The sequence below is a fragment of the Spermophilus citellus genome, assembly GCF_964194105.1.
Source record: "Spermophilus citellus genome assembly, contig: SCAFFOLD_338, whole genome shotgun sequence".
Classification (NCBI taxonomy): domain Eukaryota; kingdom Metazoa; phylum Chordata; class Mammalia; order Rodentia; family Sciuridae; genus Spermophilus; species Spermophilus citellus.
The window spans coordinates 137,234-156,774 of NW_027673082.1; the positions used below are offsets into that span (position 1 = coordinate 137,234).

Sequence of the window (19,541 nt, forward strand, 5' to 3'; positions counted from 1 at the left end):
ATTTTGATAAAATTATACAAGCATAGAAACTCTTATTTATAATTCATAATTATTTTGAGTTGGGAATATAGTACATTGGTAAACTGCTTGCCTCACATGTAAATATCTGGTTCAATCCTCAGCACCAGAAAAATAATGATATTTTGTCCAGTTAAAACAATAATTCATAATTATTCTAATTATTCATTCTAATGTCTTTCCTATTCCTATCTATTCTACCTTTCCTGAAGGTATCTTTGGATAATCTACTGAACTTCTCCCCTTTTCCTCTCTCATTTATTGTGGTTTAGCCTCCACATATCAGCAAAAACATTCCACCTATGTTTTTTGTTTGTTTCACTCACAATGAGAGTCTCCATGTCCATTTAATTACTGGGATATGTAATAGAGTCATTCTTCTTTATGTGTGAGTAATATTTTATTGTTTATATATACAATTTCTCTATCCATTTATCAGTTGATGAGCATCTAGCTTTGTCCCATAGCTCAACTCTTGTGAATTGTTTTGCTATAAACATTAATGTGACTTTGTCACACTATATTATGCTGATACCAAGTCATATATGTGTATATATATATATATATATATATATATATATATATATGATATACATATATGTTCTCTTACTATATATATATATATATATATATATATATATATATATATATATATATTGAAGAATGTGATAATTGGTTCAAAGTGGGGGGGTGTTAAATACTAGATTTTCCTTTTTTTTTAAATTTCCACAATGCATTCCAGAGAGGTTACACAAATTTGCAGTCTCACCACAATGTTTGAGTGTTTCCTTTTTTTTCCACATCCTCACCAAAATTTGCTTTTACTTATATTCCTGATAATTGGCATTATAATTGGAATGAGATGGTAGCTCAGTGTAGTTTTAATTTGCATTTCTCTAATTGCTAGAGGTGCTGCCTTCTCAGTGTTTTTGACTTTTGCTTCTTGGTAGCAGCATATATGGCATTTTGGGAACAAGTTTTGCTTTATTTATGAAGTGTGGACAAAATTCCACTTGAAGGAATGACTCTGAAGCTTAATACACATGACCATGAGTCCATGGATGACTCTAACACTGTTGTCATGACCATGATTATGGAAAAAATGAATATAGGGTGAGAAGAGGGAAAACAAATAGGGAGCAAGAAAGAAATGAAACATATTGGGGACAAAAAATACACCTTCCTCAATTAAGTGTAAGTGAATCCAAACCAGGCCTGGTCCTCAGATGTTTAGGAGAGGTATGGGCCATTTCTCCAAATACCAGTTCCTTAGCTAAGCGAAGCTGAGACTGGTAGCAATGTGCCCAAGATGCTCCCAGCTATGGTGTGCAATGTATCTCTGGAAGTCACAACTTGAGGTAAGTATCCTCTTGAATTTTCAAGGTTTAATTAATGCACACACCCCTTTTGGGCACATTGATCCAAGAACTGAGATTACTGCTGGCACAGACTCTTGGTAATGGCAGACATGACCCACACTCCCCTTGTATTTTCTGACCAGTAGAGGTAGCAGCCCCAACAAGGAAGCTCTAGTTTCAACCCAGTGTTAACAAGAAGCATGCCAAATATGGCTTTACATAGTGCTGATGAAGGAACTCCCTATGGGATCCTGCTGAAAAAAAAATGGGCAAGAAGAGAGACAGAGAAACAGACACAGAGAACTGTGGTCATGGTACTTGACAGGTAGTAGTGACCTTGAGTTCTCTTACAATACTGGAGAAGGAGCAAGACCTGTGAATAGTCATCCTGAATTGTAAACCCCCTGAGGTTAGGGTCAGGGCTCAACCCCCAAGCAACACTGACACATTCATTCTCATAGGAATGTCCATTCCAAGCCTTAAATTTTTAAAAACTTTTCCTCAAGACCACATGCACTCTGAAAAATACAGTGTCATTCTTCTTGGTGTGGCACCTCCTATGAAGCAGGACAGGTTTGGTACCTGGATGAGCTTCCTAGCATACATTCTTAGGGACAGCTGTACAGGGCATGCAGGCCAGAGTTGGGTATCCCAGGCCACTCTGAGGCACTGAGTGGAAACAGGGATTATACTTCAGTCATGTATTTCTATATTTGTATGCACTAGCAATAAGTTCACTAGGACCACTATAGTTATATATGGGTTGAAACATTTTCCTCAAGAAATTCAGCATCAACCAGCACAGTAGTAATCTCATCACACATGCAATTAACAATTTGTTTTTACATATGAACATTATCTGAAATAAACCATTCATACTTTTAAACCATCATTCTTAGGTCTGCATAAGAGCTTGTAGAATAGTTGCACCATAGATACCCAGCCATATTGCTATATTGGGTGATTGGGTTTCTTATAGTTTTTAGCCATTCTAAAAATAATCATAATAAACATCTTATGCTAAGTAATAAAACAAGAAGTGAGTGTAGAGGAAGTATTCTTGATTGGGGAATGATTTCTTTCCTCTCCCTTCCCTTTTAACAAGACCACACTTTCTTGGAAGTCTAGGCTTTGGGGATAATATCTGTCCTTAAATTGTTGGGACCTCAACTTGTAGCCTCTTTGTGTCTCTCACCCATACTCAGCTTATCTTTCTGGTGTAGTTGTACAGATTTTGAGCAGGTGGGATGCATTGACCTCCTAAGGATGACCCTTACCAACACTGAAAGAGGAGGCAGACTGAATCCCAGTTGTGAAACAGGGCTGAGCAGAAGGGAGCTGAGTGGCCAACTGTGAGAGAAAAGAATTCAAGCCACAATGACTTCACATTGCTTTCTGAGACAGAGGAAATGTACTTTATGTGCAGCCTTATGGTTTATGCAATCACATGAAGCCTTCTCCATCCACAGGATGAAATGTCTTGGAGTCTTCAGGATGAGGGAAAGGTGTGGTGGGGCTCTCTATATCCTTTAGTTTTTCCAAGTTTTTTTTTTTTATTTCTATTTCTATAGGATCATTAGCTTCTAGGAGGTCACGTGGTTCATCTCCTAGGTGAGAGAAAGTCATTGTGACTACATGGCTATTCCACAGACTAGACCATTTTAGAATGAGAAGTTTGCACACTCTGTCCTTAGAGAAAGGAGATCAATGCCATTTGTGATAGAAATAATCTCAGTTGAATAAAAGAAAACTTTGTGCAAGGAATCAGGAAATATTGATCAAATACAGCTTTGTCCTACCTGTTTGTGCAAGATAGACCAGGTCCCTGAGGACTGATTTTTTTTTTTTCTCTTCACAGTGACTGGTATTTGTTCTTACTCTCAAAGGCCCTTTTTTATTCTGGGGTTGGTATCCTCTGTGTCTTCCCCCTGAAAATTGGTCTAAGTCAGACATTTGTGCAGCAGATAGGCAGAAGGAAATTGGGAAAAGAGGTGCAAGGCCTAGCACTGCCTGGCTTCCAGGATACACAATGAAATCCTGTTGACTTCTTCCAATGGCACTTAAAGCAATAATCACACTAAAGGTAAAATGGGAGTTACAACACTATACAGTGTTCACACAAAATAGTGCTGGAAGAAACCAAGGTCTCTGAATAAATTTATACACCTATAAAAGTATGTGTTCAGAAACTAGGGGGTGCAGTGGCCAGGATCTAGTGCCTGAGGAAAGGTGTGGAGACTTGGCCACATTCGGGGTAGGATAACCTGGAATCCTGGTTTAGAGGACCTGGTACTTCCTTTGACTTGCTCTTAGAGTGCAGAGGAAATTGCAGGAATGGAAAACTGCATGTGGAGAAGAAGCATTTGTGTTCTTCTGTGACCTGGTAGCTCTAATTATTCAAATTGATTCAGAAGACCCTACCTCAGTTGTGGGATGATATTAAATGGTGAACAGATGGCTAGCCTTTTATTAAATTGTTTCATGGAATTTTAATGTAATTTTTATTTGAGGAAAGCATTACTCATTTGGGTTTTAAACTGCCACAAACACTTAAGGTTTTGAGGACATTTCTGTAAGTATGCCAGGGAAGTTAACTTAAGAAAAATAAGTGAACAAAAAAAAAAAGAATATGAATGCCAAAATTAGAAAGGTGATGTGGAAATATATATGTTTATCAACCATTAGAAGATATTGGTAGGCAGGAAACCTCCAAAACTCAGGAACAAACTTACCAGTACAGGGTCTATGTGAAGTTCTATCAGGGGATCTTTATCTTTCCTGCCTCCCCTCTTCCTCCTCTATGTCAATGATAATCTTCTTGTACTTGATGGAGAGTAGCCTTGAGCTGGGAGGTCAACACTGATTCAAAACAGTCTGGATTTGTCTTCATATTCAGGTCTGCCACTTTCAAGCCCAATGGTTTTGACAGGAAGTTTAAACTCCCTGTGAGCTCTAGTCTCCTCATTTATAAAGTGGAGATGTTCTGAGCCCTGAGTGCTTGGACAGTGTCATGAACTAACATAGATGCTCAGATCCACAGTATAGACAATGGCTTCCCTGGAGACCAGAATGGAGTCTGATGTGTTATTTGTCTCCAATGTCTGTTTTCTCTTCTTCCAGAAGTTGCTTGTGTTTTTTCCTGGGAATCCCCTTTTGCTTTTCACTCCATGTGGGGTGAGTCACAAAGGTTACCCAGACCAGGAAGTCATAGCATGAACCCCTCTGAACAAGAGGCTCTTAACCTGCAAAGTTGGTTTGAGCTGGTCTGGACATACTCTTTCAGAGGGCCACAAATAACTAGAAAGTGAGCATGGAAAGCTTATTGCCAACTATGGCTACAGGGGAGGCCAGAAAATAATATGGGAAGTGAGAGATGAAAAGACACTGATTCCTGAAGTCACCTGTGTCTCAGTCAGAACTACCCACACATATTTTATGTTTAAAAAAACAAATATGGGGCCAGGTGCAGTAGCACATACCTGTAATCTGAGTGGCTCTGGAGGTTGAGGAAGGAGCATCCTGAGTTCAAGGCCAGCCTCAGCAATAACATGGTATTAAGCAACTCTGTCTCTAAATAAAATACAAAATAGGGCTGGAGATGTTTCTCAGTGAATAAACTAACTCTGAAAGTGTTGTTTTTTTTTTGTTTATTTTACTGATATATATATATATATTATAATTATAAGTGGGTATACACTTATAACCAATAATTTGTTTCTATAACCATATCAATTGAGATACATTTCTTGAGTGAGTAGAACAGGTAGAGACAGGTTATAGATTCCAGTTTCTTGAGTGTCCCTTGAGCAGGGATAACTTCTGATTGACTACATGTACTAGTGGTTTGAATAGGCCTAACAGAATTTGTGGGTGGGTATCAGATCATTGCTTATTTCTAAACTAAGAGTGGTTTATTAAACCAAGCATTTACCAGAGCCCCTTATGCTGGAGATACAGGATGGAACTGATCCTCTGATGAAATTCTTCTGGTTGTTCAGTGCACAGGCTTACCATTTGTTTTGGTGAGTTTCTAGCATAAAACACCTCACATGTAAATCTTTATTTGAAAGTGATGAAAATGTGCGTGTATCTTGTGAAAACATTTTATACCTGGACTCACATACTGTGGATGATGATCATCCTAACCTCATTGGTTATTTGGATAGTGAAGTGGGAACCAAAAGTTTTTGCTGCACAGGAACTGGGCTCAACCTTTTCTCCTGGTGGTCCTAACAACTAGAATGTGAGGAAAAAGACAGTCACACCATTTAGCTTTATCTTAGTTGATCTATCTTTTGGCTCTATCTTTTGGCTTTGCCCGAAACAGCTGAAGACTACAACTTTGTAAATCTTGAAAATGTATCTGGAGCAAGCTTAATGTATATCATGAGAACTTTGTAAATGTTTAATGATACAAGGTTGGTGACTTCAAATAAACTGAGAGTGTAAGAAGGCCCCCTTTCAAACTCTAATTCTTTTAACTAAGTCAGAAAGATTTAAGACATTTCACTCAGAATAACAGGCATGAGTTTATTGAATAGATAAACAAGGAAAGGGGACACTCTCATAGTAGATGATGGGTCCTCTGAGAGGGGAGAGAGACAGTGTGCCTTTCATGCAACACACTTTTGTTGGTATCCCAGAGAAGTTTCCAAAGAGTCTCACACAGGCCTACTACTTGACTTTGAATTGACAGCTGGATGACATCCAACTCTCAAGTCCCCACTGGTATGATAACTTCAGGTCACCTTGGCCAATGCAACTGATTCTAATTGGATTCTTAACCATAAATTCTTGCAGATTTTAGAGATAGGAAAAATATTTTTATCTCTCTGGGTTTCAGAATCTGCTATGTGGAAAGAGTCACAAAAGTTCCTTTCTTAAGGGTAACATGGCTTCCACTTACGGACATTTATTTTATACCTGATTTTCTCCTGCAGATAACAGTTTACTGAGAAATGTGATATACCCTGTCCACTTAAAGCAGGCAGGGTTACAGGTTAATTTCTTCATGAAGAGAAAAGCATGTGGGAGTCAGCACAGTGACCCACAATTTATAGAATTATTCCCTGAATCTCATGCTCTCACCACTCACATCTGTCCCCTATCATTTAGCAAGAAGTAGTTTAGCCTAAATCGTGCTGTTGTTGATCCTATGTCCCAAAGACTGCGCCCCAGACAAACATCAGTTTTACCAGAGAACTGGATAAAAATGTGGATTTTCAGGTTGCAGATCAGCTTTATTATATGAGACTCAGAGTGACTCACAAATCTTAATTTTTATGATCCATTGAGTTCCATGGTTGGGGCTTACAATCTGTGTCCTGATTTGGTCTCTCCTCCAAGAACAATTTTTTTTCACCACTTTACAAAAGAAAAGTTAATTATGACCTCACTAACTTACACCTTAATGGCCTGCATCCAAAATTGACTAGTTTCAGCCCTGGTGGACAGACCCTGAGATCCAAGGGGCTGGATGCATGGATCTCTACTGCTGAGGTGTTCAGGGAATCATGATGCAATGACCTCATTAAGACCTTCAACCACAACATCCACAGCTAACAGTGAATCCCTGTAAACATTTTAACCTTTACTTCTGTTCCAGACATTAAAGGGATACCTAATCCCTTGTTTAAAAACACTAAAGGGGGCTGGATTTGTGACTCAGTGGAAGAGTGTTCTCATAGCATGTGTGAGGCACTGGATTTGATCCTCAGCACCACATAAAAATAAAATTTAAAAAATTACATCCACCTCAAACTAAAAACAAAATATTAAAAAAAAAATTAAAAAACTCCAAAGGCCATGCTACTGCACTGTAACCCTGATTGGATGGACCATGGTTTTCTTAATAAAGATTCTGGATAATGATGTGCAGATCCCCACAGTTACCCGATAAGACCACTAGATGGCGAGCGTGATTTTTGTTTTGTTTTGCCAGTGGAGGTGCTCTGCAGGTGGCTGGGGGCTTCTCTTGGTTGCTCCCATCAGAGTCCCTGAAGTGACCCTATGCTGAGGCAGGTTTTACTGCAGATTCCAGGAAGTGATAGGAAGCCAGGGTCTTTGACTACAGTACTACTATAGTACTGTAGCAGGAAATTTATTTAAAATGGTGCAGATCCTTCTCCTCATACAGGACAGGCTGACTATTTGCCCACAGCCTGAAATCCTGGTAGTCGCAGAGATATGGTCATAGGCCCTAATAATACCAATCTCGAAGAGAAAAGTAGAGACAATATTTTTTTCTCCTGAAAAGTATACTCTGGTTTTATTAACACCCAGAACATATGGCCTGCTTTTTTTTTTTTTTTGATGCTTTAAAGTGTTTATAAGGAAGGTAACTGAGAAGGTTAGAAGATATCTCGAATTTGAATCCAAGCCTAGCTCTACTCCAGACTATTGTGGACATTATCTGCTAATGTACCTCTTCTGCAACCCACGTTTACAACAATCCTGGAAGAGACTGTATGCAACAGGGACAGTGCCTGCACCATTCCCACATTCCAGGTGCAGAGCCCTTCCTTTCCTCCAACCTCTGGAAGACTTTTGTGTTTCCCAGCACTATGATGGGGAAGGCCTAACAGAAAAGAGGGGCTTCAGTGCCTCCTCATGACCAAGTCCAAGTGGTACAGGTTACAGATGCAGTTGCTCTGGCCCTTTTTAGGAGATTTATAGATTTTCCATTGTCATAATAGTGCTTAGGGTTGTTTTAATCATATACAGGAGATGCACATGAATACACGCACTGTCACAGAGAGCTACAGTTTTCTATAAGCAGTAGAGAAGATCCATTTGGGAAGCTCCAGGGTTGGTTAGGAGATGAGGGTGTGGGAGGTGATGGAGAACAAGTAAAAGAGACTTTCTTCTATTCATGCAGGACAAAAAGATGATTCAGCATAAGTGGATTTAGGGTTATTTTGTTATTATAATTTCAGTGAGCTTTAGGGGGCATGAGCCATATCTGTTTTTCTGGTAACTGGACATGCCATGATTAGATCAGACAAAAACTGACTTTGGATGCTGGGAGCATAATAGGAAGGATATTGGTAGTATGAAAATTATATTAGTTAATTTTCACATGAACAACTTGGGAAGATGGCTGACTATCTCTAAAAATTAGCTCTTTCAAGAAGGTCATGACTGGGTGAAATGGTCCATGCCTGGGTGAGGTGGTCCATGCTTATAAATCAAGTGATTCAGGGGATCGATTCTGGTGGATTGTAAGTTCAAGGTCAGCCTGAACAATTTAGTGAGATCCTGGCTCATGGTAAAATTTAAAAATGGACCATATGCAGCCTTGTGAGTGACTGCGGAGCAGCAGGACTTTTTGTTTTAATAGAGTGTCTTCCAGTGAGCCATAAATCTTGGCCAGCAGAGCAGAGACTTCTGATGCCTGTCAACAGTCTCTCCACTGTCCATTGATCCTCAAATTGTCACCAGGTGATACTTGCCTGGGGAAAACTCAAGATGTATGGGACAAGGACAGATTAGTCAGATACAGAGAAGATTGCAGTGGCAAGGCTTGGAATCTCACTGTAGCTTTTTCTTTTTTCTCTCGAACGGCATCTAGGAAGGGATAAGTGAAACACTGCACAGAAAATTCTGGAATGTGTAGGATCAGAAGTCAAAGGTTTTTCTTGTAGATGGCAACATACTGTCCCAGGTTACCAGCTCCAGCATGGGGTTGCAGAATTTGATGGCCTGAAAAATAATTTGTGTGTGTGTGTGTGTGTGTTTGTGCATGCGCACGTGCACATAAGAATGCAGGTAAAGTCCTCAATGACTTAAAATTCATTCTTGGAAAAGAACTTGTGGAATGACTGCTTACTCAATGGGGTTTCTGCTAAGAAAAAAATCTTGCCTGTTGTTCAAGTAGGGGCATCTGGCTTGATACTGACAACTGACCCAGGACTGGTAAGGTTTGCGAAGGATGGTAGAACTCTTTGACAGAGAGTTAGTAGCACCATAATCAGGCCCAAATTAATAATTCTCCTGTCTGCAGGCTTTAGGTTTCTTCTGATAATATGCTATGTGTGTCCTTCAGCTCCTTCTCTTGTTTCTTTCCTCCCTTCTTCACTACTTGGGGACAATCATTGTGCTTAAAACACTAGGAGAAAAAAATAATTTAGAAAAATACCAGTTTTTTTTCAGCATGTATGATTTACCCTGAGCCTCAGTATGGTAAAACTTAGAAACCAAAGGCTTGTTTTTGTAAGAGGCTTGTCCATCATGATGATGTTTAGTAATCCTAGTCCCTACTTGAAAATAAAAATGCCTCTAGAATACCCAATGTGCACTGGGTGTAACCACTGCCAGTATGAGTTCTCTGGTGTTGAATAAGGCATAATCTTTTCTTAAAAGCTTTGCCACCTTCTTTACATTTGTATGGGTTTTCTCCAGCATAAATTCTCTGGTGTTGAGTAAGGCATGATTTTTGATCTGAATTAATGAAACTTTCAGGGGTTAAATGCACACCTTTTGTGAGGGAGTAATTGAACAGAGGCTACCAAATGAATCCCTCCATCAACAGAGGCACCATCTTAATATTGTGGGATTATTATGGAGGTATTTCTGTGACAGTAAAAGTTATTGGAGGTATCTGTGCTTTATAGCACTATGGTGATCACTAAGTAACTATAGCTAGTATATAGATATTTTTTTTTTTAAAGTTTTTAAATAATGCAATTGTTCAGACTTATGTACAACAAAAGATGAGTCTTATGACCACTAAACCTGAGCATCTTTGTCTTTTTTTTGCTACTAGGTATCAAGCCAAAGTGCTCTCTATCACTAAGCCACATCCCCAAATCTTTTTATTTAGAGTTAGGATCTTCCTAAGTTGCTTAGATTCATGTGAAATTGCTGAGGCTGGTTTTGAAACTGTGATTCTCCTTCCTTGAACTCCCCTGCTGCTTGGGTGAAAAGTGTGTACCAGTGTGCCCAGCTTAAGTTTGAGTCTTCCAAAATCCTGAAAGAACCTGAAGTACTGCAGTGGAAGAGATTTCCTCATACTTTATTAACTGTTAAAAACATCATTCACTTGGTACAAGCAACTTGAAGAGCCGAGGATGGGTCCAGGGAAAGATGTAACTTTCTGAGCTTTCACAGTGTGGCTTGAGACAGACATGCCTTTTTCTGGGTGACACAACTGTATCCTTGTAAGTGTTATTGGAAGGATGGACTCATCAGTTCAAATGCTTTTCATTGACACCATTTTTTAACCATTCTTATTTGTTTTCAAGTGTAACAAAATTGTTCTAAAAATGTGCAGGGCTGTGGTTTTCTATTAAGAGAATAAAGGGCAACTATGTTTCATCAGGTACTGAACCAGTGTTTTCTAAAACAGATGTCATATATATGCAAGTAGAGCCACACTTTGGTGCAAAGACACACAGTGCTTCCCCTGGTCTGTCTAGTAAATGCTATAGTATGTTTAGGGGTGAGAAAATGCAGTATGCTTCTTTCTCATTTGTGCAGACCCTCTGGTGTCTCAGGGGCTCAAAGTCATGAATGGAGTCTCAGGACCCTCAGGGGTCATGGACAGGTCTCTTGATGTCTATTTAGTGGGAGCATTCATACCCACTACATGTGTGGATTTAACGACAACATGTGTTGCATTTTGCCATTCAATATCTTTGTTTCTCAGCCACCTGGTTTCAAATTTTTGAACTCTACATTTGATGTAGAAAGCTAAGATGTATCATGCAGGACATTTGAAAAGCCAGAATCTGATGCCTGAAGTGTGACAAAACCATCTTTTGAATGCTTTTTATGGACATGAAATCCTGAGTAAAAGTTTTTAATTAACTACAAAGCAAAAGATATTGATTTCTGGGTTCAGGGATGCATGTCTTGCATCCAAGTAGTGCAGGAGGCTGAGACAGGAAAACCACAAGTTCAAATCCAGTCTTAGTAGTAAAAGTGATACCCTAAGCAACTCAGTGAAATTGTGTCTGTAAATAAATACAAAATAGTGCTGGGATATGGCTTAGTGCATGAGTGCACTTGAATTTGCTATACACCCAAAATAAAATAAAATAAATATATAATACATTGACATAGGACCATTCTGTCCAGCTGAGATTATGGGAAAAATATTGATGTCATCATTGACTTCAGGCATAAGGTAATTTTATTAATGTGTTGGTTTGGTGCAAATAGGCCTTTAAGTCCAGAGATAGTTTTGAAAAAAAAAAAAAGATGATTTGAATTCAATCAATACAGAGAAACTGATGAAAGGACAATTGAACCTGGAGAGGTCCACAGAAGAAAAGAGGGCCAAGGATCCAATCATTATTCCTGCCCACTCCCATGGGCTCCTGAGTAATGGCCAGTTGGGATAGGGTTGGGATTTTATGGAGTCAGTGTTGTGGAGCTATCTCTGGGTAATTTTAATTTTTCTTTCCAGTATGAAGTTTCTGGTGACCAATGAGGTGTGATGTTACAAGAAATGATTCTTACAGTCTATGGATTTGTGAGAATTGTCACAAGTATGAATGATCTGTTTCTTTTTAACACTTGAAGCATTCTTAAAATTTGCCACATTCTTAAAATTTATATGGCTCTTATCCAATATGAATATTTGGTGAACAACAATACTTTTCCTAATAGAATAGCTTTGCCACATTCTTTGCATTTGTATAGTTTCTCCCCAGTATGAATTCTCTGGTGTTCAGAAATGTGTGATCTTTGATAAAGAGCTTTGCCATATCCTTTAAACTCGTATGGCTTTTTGCTAGTATTAATTTTCTGGTGTCAAATAAGTTATATTTGATTAAAAGCTTTCCCACATTCTCCAAATTTGTATGGCTTTTCTCCCATATGAAGTCTCTGGTGTTGACTAAGGAGTGACCTTCAATTAGAAGCTTTGCTACATTACAAATATTTGTATGGTTTCTCCCCAGTATCAATTCTCTGGTGTTGAGTAAGGCATGATTTTTGATTCAAAGCTTTGCCACATTCTTTACATTTTTATGGCATTTCTCCAGTATGAAGTCTCTGGTGTCGAATAAGGTGTGATTTTTTATTGAAAGCTTTGTCACATTCTTTACATTTGTATGGCTTTTCTCCAGTATGAATTCTCTGGTGTTGACTAAGGTGTGATTTTTTATTAAAAGCTTTGCCACATTCTTTACATTTGTATGGCTTTTCTCCTGTATGAATTCTCTTGTGTTGAGTAAGGTTTGATTTTTTGTTAAAAGCTTTGTCACATTCTTTACACTTGTATGGCTTTTCTCCAGTATGAATTCTCTGGTGTTGAGTAAGGCATGATTTTTGATTGAAAGCTTTGCCACATTCTTTACATTTGTATGGCTTTTCTCCAATATGAAGTCTCTGGTGTCGAATAAGGTGTGATTTTTTATTAAAAGCTTTGTCACATTCTTTACATTTGTATGGCTTTTCTCCAGTATGAATTCTCTGGTGTTGACTAAGGTGTGATTTTTTATTAAAAGCTTTGCCACATTCTTTACATTTGTATGGCTTTTCTCCTGTATGAATTCTCTGGTGTTGAGTAAAGGTTGATTTTTTATTAAAAGCTTTGTCACATTCTTTACATTTGTATGGCTTTTCTCCAGTATGAATTCTCTGGTGTTGAGTAAAGGTTGATTTTTTATTAAAAGCTTTGTCACATTCTTTACATTTGTATGGCTTTTCTCCAGTATGAATTCTCTGGTGTTGAGTAAAGGTTGATTTTTTATTAAAAGCTTTGTCACATTCTTTACATTTGTATGGCTTTTCTCCAGTATGAATTCTCTGGTGTTGAGAAAGGCATGATTTTTTAGTAAAAGCTTTGCCACATTCTTCACATTTGTATGGCTTTTCTCCTGTATGAATTCTCTGGTGTTGAGTAAAGGTTGATTTTTTATTAAAAGCTTTGCCACATTCTTTACATTTGTATGGCTTTTCTCCAGTATGAATTCTCTCATGTTGAGTAAGGCAAGATTTTGGATTAAAAGTTTTGCCACATTCTTTACATTTGTATGGCTTTTCTCCAATATGAAGTCTTTGGTGTTCAGTAAGGTGTGATTTTCGATTAAAAGCTTTGCCACATTCTTTACATTTATATGGCTTTTCTCCAGTATGAAGTCTCTGGTGTCCAGTAAGATGTGATTTTTGATTCAAAGCTTTGTCACATTTTTTACATTTGTATGGCATTTCTCCAGTATGAAATCTCTGGTGTCGAGTAAGTTTTGATTTTTGATTAAAAGTGTTGCCACATTCTTTACATTTGTATGGCATTTCTCCCGTATGAAATCTCTGGTGTCCAGTAAGATGTGATTTTTGATTCAAAGCTTTGTCACATTCTTTACATATGTATGGATTTTCTCCAGTATGAATTTTCTGGTGTCGAATAAGGCAAGATTTTTGATTAAAAGCTTTTTTACATTCTTTACATTTGTATGGCTTTTCTCCAGTATAAATTTTCTGGTGTTCAGGAAGGTGGGATTTTTTATTAAAAGGTTTGACACTTTCTTCACATTTCCAGATTTTCTCTCCAGTATGATTACTGTAGTGTTTAAAGAGGTTTGAGGAACATTTAAAGACATTTTCACATTTCTTTAATTTGTAAGGTTTATCTCCATTGTAAAGCCTATTGTTTTTAGTGACAGATAGAATTTGAGTAAAATATTTTTCACATTCCTTTCTTATGGAGGATTCATCACTACTCTGATTAAGAATTGAGAAATTTTTAAATGCTTTTACATATTTTTTTAATTTGTAGAGCTTCCCACCAATATTAATTCTCTGGAGTTCAGGAATTCTTGTAGTTTTATTAAAAATGATTTCACATACCTTATACTTGTAATTTGTCTCTTGATTATACAAGCTTGGATAAATAAATTTTGGGTATGGATTAAAACCTTTTTCAATTTTCTCATTGAAAATCTCTTTTAAATGTTCACATCGGTGATTTCTAAAATTTAAAAAAAAGAAGAAAATTTTAATGACTTTCACAGAATTTACATTGTTTTACACCAAATCTATTATACTGCTAAGTACCCAGGTTAAAGACTGTCTACAGGTCTTAAAAGACTTATCATAAATATAGGTCTCTCTGAGTATGTACGTCTACTTTTAAATTAAGCAATATTAGATAAGTACAAATACTCCCATGTTCATTATAATTCCATGCATTGCCACAAGAAGAAACTGTTCATTTCATCATTTTTGTAAAGTAACAATCAGACTACTAAAACTCAGAAATTTCTTCTTCTCCTGCTCCTTCTTCTTCTTCTTCTTCTTCAATCTTGTCTAAAGAAATATTTGTGGATATTTACTCAATGGTTAATTTTAAATTATTCCAGTGACTAACTAAAGCATGAAATAGACTCCATTGCAAACTTTTTGTTTTTTAGAGGAAGGGTTTAATTACAAATACTGTTCAAATATATTTAAAAGCACACAAAGGTCCTCAAATATGATTGCCATATGTGTTGTTGTCTCTCTCCAGCTTAGCCAATGCCCCACATCCCTACAGTTCCACCTTGCCTCCAACACACTATTGTCTAGTTTTAATTTGTGGGGAATCTTGCAGGCACTGGGACATAATCATTGCCCTGATGTGCCAGAGCATTCTTCATTAAGCCAAAGAGTAAACATCATCTGAGCTGGGCTGCTCAACTTTCCAGCAAAAAATATCTATCCCAGAGGGTGTTTTAAAAATTCTTTCTATGTAACTAGCTGATTGAAATATGTTAGAGAATATTTTTAAGTTGTTGAAAACATATTCCTTGAGATGCACAGGTAAGTAGTCCTAGGGTCTCAGAAAAATCTAATAGCAACAGGATTTAGTTCAGTAGGGACATGTATAGGATCCAGGAAGTCTCTGTTTCTCACACTCAGAAAGTTTTTCCCATTCCACCCAAAACCACAAAATGTATAGATCTTTTGGGATATTCACTTGGAGTCTGGTCAAAATCCCTGTTGATATGAAAAATGAAGCAGTGCATGTCAGATGGAGCTGCTGAAAGATATCTATAAACTGTGCATGAAATTTAAAAAATAAAGCATGGAAGCCTTTAGGGAAAAAAGTCTTGTATCTGGAAACTCGCAGTCGAAATCCAGCTAGTTTGAGACTATCCAGTACATGTTATATACTACCTAGTTTTGTCTAAATTCAGCATGGCACTGGAAATGGTATCATCCACTGGAGCCACATAGCCACATAGCATCACAGAGATGGGTGAGACATGTCAGAATGCGAATCAACCTGTCTCAAAAAATATTCTTCCTGTTGAAATTTTATTCCTTCTTTGATGCACAATCCCTTAAATAAAGAACTGGAAAAAAATATCTAGTCATTGTTTTTCAGAACTTATGTGGTCTAGAGAATGTATAAAATGTTCACCTCTTTTAACGTAAGCTCTTGCCTGGTCTTATATTCCTTTACTAATTATTTCAGATATTTATTATTTTTTTTTCAGATGGCTCATCACCTTCCAAAAAAGAAATTACTCAGGTGGGATGCTCGATGACCCAAGACATGGAGTAATTATGCTAACTTATGAGCCATAAATACATTGGTAACTTCAAAAGACTGCTTCAAGTTGAATTGAAATGATCTATAAATATTTACAAGCACCTTTGACTCAAACTATCAAGTTTCAGGGAGAAGTTTCTACAAAAGTGGGCTTCTTCAATGGTAGACAGAATCATGAAATGACAAAGACATTATAGATCTTTTTTCTTTTTTTTTCTTACAGAGGAGAAGTTTCATGGTAAGCCATTCCTCATTCAAAGGTGGTGTTAAATCCCCACTGTGGCTGCTTTACTTTTCTCAAAGGGTTATACAATTATTAGCTTAAGCCCTTCATTGTTCTTCATTTGCCCCACACCATCCCTACTACTTCTATCCCAGGCATGTTTTCTACCTCTTAGCATGATCCCAGAAAAGGGTTAGAAGCCTTTCACAATTCTCACAAGACCCTCATGTCTGCTTTTGGGGTGTGATGCATTCCTGCAAGCCATTTGGGCTGTTGATTTTCCGGGAGACTGTGATAAAAGTTCCTGAGACTTTCCTGTGTTTCGATTGTCATACATGACAGATGAGCTGTATGCTTATTTGATGTGTTTTAGAAAGATTTAACTGCTTCTCTTTTTCTTTTTTTCTTGCTTAATTATTATTGCATTTAAAAAGCAATATCTACCAAACTTTCAGTGTAAAAACATTTAATTACTGAATTATTCTTTTCAACACAAATGTCTTAATAAGGCTTGTTGCAGCATTTCCTTAATCTGCATGTTTTTATTTTCTTTAAGTAGAAATACTATGCATGTGTTTAAAATATTTAAAAAATTGTCTATACTGTGTAGAAAATCTCCTTTTTATTACTTTATTAAAAAGACAGATTAGAATGCTGCAACTTTAAATTAATGATCTGTACACTTTTCTCTAACCTGCACTTATGTAGAGATTACTAAAGTTTTAAAAACATAACTGATTATAAGCATTTTATAACTTTTTGAGATTTTTTCATTAAAATGCCTATTTCTATCCTAATCCTATTTAAAAGCTGAGCAAACTGGTTGAGTCTTTGTTTTTCTAAAGGTATTTTTAAGATACAGCTTCATAATGCCCTGTAAACATTGTGTAAATGTAATTTGATACATGTTTTTGCAATTTAAAATTTTGTGCATTGCAAGTGGTTTTACACAAAATACTGAGTAGTAAAAATTTTACAATTACAATAATGTAATTTAAAGTTTTAACCAAAGAATAACTGAATGGCACTAGTTGAGCAGTCTTTTGAGATGTTTGTAATAATATAAACTGATGAACTTGTAATTTTATGCATAAATAATTTTCATGTTTTTTTCCATTAAGACAAATTTTCTGAACTTCCCTCTCTTTCAATTTCAATTTCTTGTTTAAAACCAAGTATTATCTCTCCTGCTTTCCATACCTTTGCTTTTTCAAGTTTTGCAAAAAATATTTTATTTCTTGCTCTCCTGAAAATTCTTGGTTTTGATTAGAAGTCATACCTAAAAAAATAATAGGAAGTTATTTCACTTACTATGGTGAATAACTCTGCAATTATATAAAACTTTATCAAAGTGGGGGGGAATAGCCAGTATGATTCAAGGCCATTATTACTCAAAAAATATGTAGAATTTACTACAATATGATGACAAAAGCTTTGAGAACTTTGAAAATTATCTTAAGAAATTATAGCACCACAGATGAGGACAAAATGCAAACTGACTAATATTACTACAACAATGTCAAATCATAGCCCTTCACTTCAACATATTCAAACTCCATCTGTGACTCAAATATTTCAGGAAATGAATATCTCTTATTTGTTTATTTATATTTTTATCTTTGGGGGATTATTTCATAAGAGAACACAGGGGTATTCTATCACCAAACAAGATCCACAGGCATTTCTATATATCTATTTCTATATTTCTATATCTATATACTTTTTTTAAAGACAGTTTATAAAAAAGATCCTGAAATTTATTTTAAACTGGCATTCCACTGTCCCAGCTTTCCAGTTATATGGAATTAAATTTATATATCATTGCACATCACCTTTTTTTGTTTACTTTGTAATTCCAAATATTTTCCAAAATGACTATAATGATCTAGTTGAACCAATTTTGAATAGAAAAATCCCAATGAAAATAATAGATCACACAATAAAGAGTATAATCAACTCAACCAAAAAAAAAATGTAATACTAGTAATTGAGAGTTCAAAAATTGATGTTGTTAATTATCTAAGTAATGCCAGAAAACCACCTGAAATATGTTTAATAAAATAAATAACAATGTAGAAAATTGAAAAAAAAATCAGAAAAAAATAGTGACAGAAAAGGTAAAAATTATATACTAAAAATATTCTTTTAAAAACAATGTCTCAGGCTGGGGACACAGCTCACATGTTTGAATGCTTGCCTCACATGCAAAAGGATGGGCTTAGTCCCCAGCACCACACACACACACACACACACACACACACACACAGTCTCATAAATTAGAAATTTGAGGAAGAAAATATATCAAAGGCTAGAATCAATTAAAATACACAGGTACTGCTCAAAGATGTGTTACATGACTGTAATCCCAATTTCTGGGGAGAATGATGCGGGAGCATAATGAGTTCAAAGACAGACTCAGCAATGGTGAGGCACTAAGCACATCATGAGATCCTATGTACTTTTATATAATTCCAAAGTAATGATAAAATAAATATTGAAGGGAATAAAATAAAATAATCACCATAAAATCTATGAAATACAAATTAAGGCAGTTTTTTTTCATAGTAGAAAAATTTATAAAATATCAACAAAATTTGAAATCTACAGAAGTAAGTTCTTTCTCATCAGTAACTTAAGTAGAAATGAACTAATTTGAAAAAAACTAATCAGAAAATGTGATTAATAGGAATATATTAAAATAAAATTAAAAATATATTAATAATGTCAGATGAAAATCTACAGAAAGTTCTCTTAAGATATAAGGTCACAAAATGACTAAAAACAAAAGATATAACAAATATTACATTCAAAATTGCAAAGGTGATAATAATTATATAAATGAGATAGAAAGTAGAATATCATATAAGGATAAATATGACTAATCACTGGAATACAATCATAGTAGAAACATTTATAACTCCAATCATATTTTTTATATATAGAAAGAAATCACAGAAAAAAAATCTAGAAAGGAATCACAGAAAAAAATTCAATAGCATAAAAACCAACACAGTAATAGTAGGATACATCAATCCCTAGTTAATGCAAATAAAAAAAAAATCATTGCATTAGTACCCAGAGAGTGAAAAAACTTCAGAAAACATTAAAAACTAACTAGGTTTACAGAGGCAATCTTCTTTATAGTGTATGGAATATTGTTCTAAAGAGATCAGGTTAAAAATACAAAACAAATGTTAAATATATTAAAATATTGAAGTTGCTTTGTAACATAAAATAATAAGTTGGAAAGCAAAAGTGAAAGTGATATTGAAAATTTATGAATATTAGTTTAAACCCAAATTCAGCAAGTAAGCAAGGCCCTAAGCAACTTACCTAATCATTGTCACAAAATAAAATATAAAAACAGCTGCCAGCTAGGCACGGTAATATACACCTGTATTTCAAGCAGCTTGGAAGTCTGAAACACCAGGATTGTGAGTTCAAAGCAAGCCTCATCAAC

The 19,541-nt window shown here is 36.0% G+C and overlaps 1 long non-coding RNA gene across 1 annotated transcript in view; it reads right to left on the reverse strand.

Annotated features, from left to right (window-relative positions):
* Positions 1–17,227: 17,227 nt before the first annotated feature.
* Positions 17,228–19,541, reverse strand: part of LOC308640135 — a 64,653-nt gene continuing 62,339 nt past the window's right edge. The window contains exon 5 of the long non-coding RNA XR_014020182.1: positions 17,228–17,360. This is a non-coding gene — a long non-coding RNA (uncharacterized lncRNA). The remainder of the gene's footprint in view (positions 17,361–19,541) is intronic.